The following is a 6,000-nucleotide window of genomic DNA, read 5'->3' on the forward strand; positions in this document are numbered from 1 at the left end:
ACGAGAGAGTCCTTTTTATTACTAAAGTATTATTACTTACCCAGTGCGGGTTCACGTACCGGCCGTTCTCGAGGCGCCGAGTCGGTGTAGCGCAGCGGTAAGTATTGTGTATCTACATGTTCTGGAAGTGTAAGAGCGCCTACACGTGTGCCGTATTGTACAGTCAGCAGCATCACCAGGAAAAGCTCTCTGTTCTCTAATAGCTTCACAAAAATACATATGTAGAACAATAAGACTGTGCCCTGTGCTGTGCCTAACAGAGGCTTTTTGACACGAACTGTAGAGATTTATATCTATTTGGAAAAGTATTCCTCGTGGCAGATACTTTAGACGCGTTATTGTTTTATCCGCTACTATTGAAGCTGACTGGTACCTTTCCCTTATCTTTACTTAAATAATGCAGAACCGCATATCTGCTAACGTGGGGGAAAGTGGAGGCGCCATCAATATTAAATACTTCAAGTCAGCGCGGGCCAGTACACGCGGCGAGCAGGTGCACTGCTGCGAGCCCGCGGTGTGTTCCCAGCCTTCATCAGGATATTAGGACATATCAGGGTAACAAAGGTGTAAGACGGACTCGCGTGTACGGGCTTTTCTGTTGTTTATAGGTAAATAACTAATCTCGTGAGTATTTATTTTTTAATTTTAGGCATAGTAGTTTCGGAGAAGAGGTGGGGGGGATGTAAAAATGTATATTCTCAGAAGCAGCCGTACTTACCTAACGCACAGAATTTCAACTAAACTAGTTTCGTAGCACTCTGGCTGAAACAGAGGGGCAGACAGACACGGTTTCTTCCCACTAGTTACCACTGGTAAAAGGTGGGAATTTTTTTTCCCAGTAGTTACCACCAACATTTTGTAAAATTTAAATACTAATAAAAACAGAATAAATAGTAGGTACCTATAGTATAAATATAGAGTGCTTTAATAAATAATTATAAGTCGATTAGTGTTTCAGTAAACTGCCTTAAAAGTAATCAAAAAAATTGAAACAGTTTAAACGGTACAAGTGCAAAAACTTAAATGTGAATGTAAGGATAAAAATCATCCATTTAGATTATTTTTCAAGTGATTTTATTAGGTAACTAAACAGTTTATGCTTTAGTAATTTTGATCATTTTCAAGGCTATTTACTGAAATGAAACACTGATCAATTTATAAAAAAATATAAAAAGCATAAATTTATTTGGTTGTGTGTATAAAAGTTGGCTGGGTCATACATTTTGGCTGGTCTGTTGTTGATATTTGTATGGGAGAGTCAATTATTTTCGCCTTTTCAATATAAATAAGTTCCGTCTGTAAAAGTTGTTCAGTATGACCTACATATTTACCCCGTAAATTATTCCAGGTGACTATAAAAAACAACCTGTAGGTATTTATACTGTTTTTATTACTGTTGAACTCCAACAAAATGTTGGTGGTAACTACTGGGAAAAAAATCCCACCTTTCACCAGTGGTAACTACTGAGAAGTTTTATTCCCAGACCTAACCGAGTTGGTGGTAACTACTGGGAACCAGTGGTAAAAGGTGGGGAAATAATTCCCAGTAGTTGCCACTGGTAAGAACTTGGTGGTAAATAGTGGGAATAACCCACAGACACGAGTGATCCTATGAGGGTTCCGTAGTCAACTAATAGTTTCGCCATGCCCGTCTGTCCGCCCGCGGCTTTGCTCCGTGATCGTTAGGGCTAGAAACCTGCAATTAGGCATTGATAAATAAATCAATCATGCAGACATACTTAGTGGTAAAATAGTAAACTGAAAAATCCTCTACACCTAAACCTCCCCTTTACGTAAAGTGGGGATCTTTTTTTTCGCTTTTTCCTTATGGTAGGTATTTCAAAATAAATAACAAAAGTAAGCATAACAGGTTAGCCATGATTGACTATTAGCACGTTATCTTTTCGCAGATTAGCAAAGTAATATTTTGGTTTTGATTAAATAACAGGGGTTTTGAAAAAGAAGTAAAATAGAATAATTATTTTTATTTGAGGATACGAGTACACATCAATTAATTTTAGTGATATACTAATTATAGTGGAATACAAAGTCACTCCTTATATTTTCTAACAACACAGCAGCCTCAAGCCGCTGTGGGCACCGAGACCTTCGAAATTTGTAATACAATTACTTTAATATGCAGGCTTCATCGTGAGATTTTCCTTAAGCAAGCAAACTTCTAAGCAACTGGTAAATATCAAACGATACTTTAATTTAGTCGTTATGTTGTATCTTCTTGCTGTGTAAATTTTTCTTATTTACCTAACTGTATGTTATTTTATGTCTTTTTCTTCTTGTCTGTTACCTTCCGTGGTTCTTCTCACCGGAAGATCAGCCACCAGCAACATGCTGAGATGAGGCCATTTCCTGGCACTTTAATCTTATTCTGTGTTTTCTTTCATATTATGTAATGTTTCGTTTGTTTGTGCTTAAGAATAAAATAATTCTAATTCTAATATGTACATAAGTCCCGAGTAAGTCGGGGGTGTTTGTAGTTTGAGGCCACGAGCTCCGGCTCGGAAGCCACATGTCTCACCACTTCGCTCACAGCGCTCACTCACTGCACTAACTAGCGGATCGACACTATACTAATATACTTCACCACTGTATTTTAATATTAAGTGATTACATTTGTACGAGTACATTATGTTTGTACAGTAGGAGCAGCACAGGAGCACCCTGCTTATTGCGATGTGTCAATGGCAGGTTTGACTTCCCGATTTAGGACAAAAGGCGACATACCCTCCGCCTCGAACTATCCCTATTCCCTATAATAAGGGTTCTCTTCTGCGTCTCATCTGGTGTCTCCGCAGGTGCTATTTCAGGCTGCACTTGTAGTCGCTATTATTGCTTTTTAAGCTTCGTCCCATGCGTCTTCTGGTGACGTCGCAGGTTGGATTTATCGGTCAGCTTTATTTAAAGGCTTTTCTCGAGTGTGTATTCTCTGGTGTTTATTTAAATTCGATTTATTAGTGCATTTGTAATCACAGTGGCTACACTGAAATGGCTTCGCCCCAGTATGTTTCATCAGGTGTTGTTGTAACTGTGACTTCCGTCTGCATTTGTAATCACAGTGGCTACACTGAAATGGCTTCGCCCCAGTATGTATCGCCAGGTGTTGTTGTAGGTTTGACTTCTGACTGTATTTGTAATCACAGTGGCTACACTGAAATGGCTTCGCCCCAGTATGTATCATAAAGTGTCTTTGTAAGACTGACTTCTGACTGCATTTGTAATCACAGTAGCTACACTGAAAAGGCTTCGCTCCAGTATGTTTCAGAAGGTGTTTTTGTAAGTATGATTTCTGTTTGCATTTGTAATCACAATGGCTACACTGAAATGGCTTCGCCCCAGTATGTGTCATCAGATGATTTTGTAAGGTTGACTTCTGAATGCATTTGTAATCACAATGGCTACACTGAAACGGCTTCGCCCCAGTATGTCTCATCAGATGATTTTGTAAGTGTGACTTCTGAATGCATTTGTAATCACAGTGGCTACACTGAAATGGCTTCGCCCCAGTATGTATCATCAAGTGTTTTTGTAAGGCTGACTTCTGACTGCATTTGTAATCACAATGGCTACACTGAAATGGCTTCGCCCCAGTATGTATCATCAGGTGATTTTGTAAGGTTGACTTCTGAATGCATTTGTAATCACAGTGGCTACACTGAAATAGCTTCGCCCCAGTATGTATCATCAGGTGATTTTGTAAGTTTGACTTCTGAATGCATTTGTAATCACAGTGGCTACACTGAAATGGCTTCGCCCCAGTATGTATCATCAAGTGTTTTTGTAAGGATGACTTCTGACTGCATTTGTAATCACAATGGCTACACTGAAATGGCTTCGCCCCAGTATGTCTCATCAGGTGATTTTGTAAGGTTGACTTCTGAATGCATTTGTAATCACAGTGGCTACACTGAAATGGCTTCGCCCCAGTATGTATCATCAAGTGTTTTTGTAAGGATGACTTCTGACTGCATTTGTAATCACAATGGCTACACTGAAATGGCTTCGCCCCAGTATGTCTCATCAGGTGATTTTGTAAGGTTGACTTCTGAATGCATTTGTAATCACAGTGGCTACACTGAAATGGCATCGCCCCAGTATGTTTCAATACATGTTTTCGTATGTTTGACCTGTCACTACTTTTGTAGTCGCAATTACTACATTTGTAAGGCTGTTTTCCAGTGAGTATTCTCTGGTCCCTCTGGTTGTGCGTCTTTTGATGACGTCGCAGGTTTGATTCAACACTGCATTTGAAATCACAGTCGCTACACTTTAAAGGCTCTCCAGCCATGTGTATTTTTTGGTGTTTGTGTAAATCACTTTTACACGAACGTGTGTAACTACAGCGACTATAATTGAAATTATTCTCCAAAGAGTGACTCTTTAAATGAGTCTCCAAACTTTTCTTGGATCTTGTTGTATACTCACATTCAGCACACATGAAATTTGTAACCCCGTGTTCGCTCTTCTCATGTATTATTACAAGCAATTCGGTTTGAAATGTAGAACTACAAAAATCACAAGCAAATGGTTTCTGTCCGGTCAATGAGTGGGTGTGTTGAATGTGTTCTCGTAAAACAGACTTGTTCATGAAATGCTTGCCACAGTGTTCGCAGCTATATGGTTTGGCTCCACTATGAACAGTAGCGCCGCTGCGGAGGCGCTCGAGCACCACGGAACAAGCCCTCGCGCACTGTTCCCTGGCGCGGGCGGCGCTGCCCTCCGAACACACTGGAACACAAACAATACCTATTCGTGAAAAAATTTAAAAATTAAAGACTTAAAAAACTCGGTTATTTAAAATAATGAGGTTCTGCCTTTCCCCGAACATTAAAGTATGCGGCTAAACAGAAACATACTAACTACTCTGCCTTGGAACCAATGTACGATTTCATACCAGTTGCGGTGGAGACTGCAGGACCTTGGGGTGCAGAGGTTACGGAGTTTGTGTGAGAATTGGGTCGGCGATTAAGAGATAGGGGTTGGGATACTTTCATATCATTTCACAATGAGGACAATGGTCAGAAGGTCAGAACCTTGTACTAAAAAAAACAAACTTTCTGTAGTACCAAGTTGCAACAATTTCAATTACCTAAATAATTTGTTTTTGAGAAATTTCACCATTTGACATTGAAAAAACAGGTAATGTCACAGCCAAGGATGTTTGACAATGATTATGTTCTATATTAGTAATCTAATGTATAAAAAATCTTGATGCAAAGTAGCTACAGTGTAATGTAAGCAAGTTAATCATTCCAGATTCTTGTACCATTGTCATCTCAGGGCAATGGTTAGACACAGTGATAGGTTCTGACATTCAAGAGCAAATTTTATCATAAACAGACCTTGAGACACTTGTGGTCGGTGCCACTCCTCGGGGCCAAGCACGAGCTCGTCTTTGACCTCATGATCAATATACAGTCCGGCCTCTGCGGCTGCTGTGCTCACTCCTCGTAGCACGCTGTCCTCACACTCCCGCTCCTCCTTTACACACACCTCTCCGGGCTCCGTCTTCACACACACTGCCTCTGCCTTAGCACATGCTGTCTCTAGAGGCATGTTGTTGTGTGCTTACAAGCTGGTAACAATGAGAACCTGCAATGCAAGTAGCACATGATATGTGGAGTTTGTAAGGTAAAACTTAACTACCATAGAAGGAATGTAGTGGTATTACATTTTTAGTAGAATAAAATGTGTATGACGCTTGTGTCAGCAACACCAAGAAAAATAATAGAGTAAATATAAAATTAATCAATAAAATATAGCAGAAAAAGATCTGTACTGTATAAGGGGGTTATGTACAAAGTTTTTAAATAAAGGTTTTAGCAACATGAAGAAAGAGTCATTCTTTGATATCTTTTAGAACATAACAAATAATTATACAAGTCACACTAGTTCCACAATGGCCTACATAGCCACACACAATGGAATACATAGTATTATTTACTACTCATTAAGAAACAAAATAATCCTAAACTAAATGGTGAC

Source organism: Cydia splendana, chromosome 20 (assembly GCF_910591565.1).
Source record: "Cydia splendana chromosome 20, ilCydSple1.2, whole genome shotgun sequence".
Lineage (NCBI taxonomy): Eukaryota > Metazoa > Arthropoda > Insecta > Lepidoptera > Tortricidae > Cydia > Cydia splendana.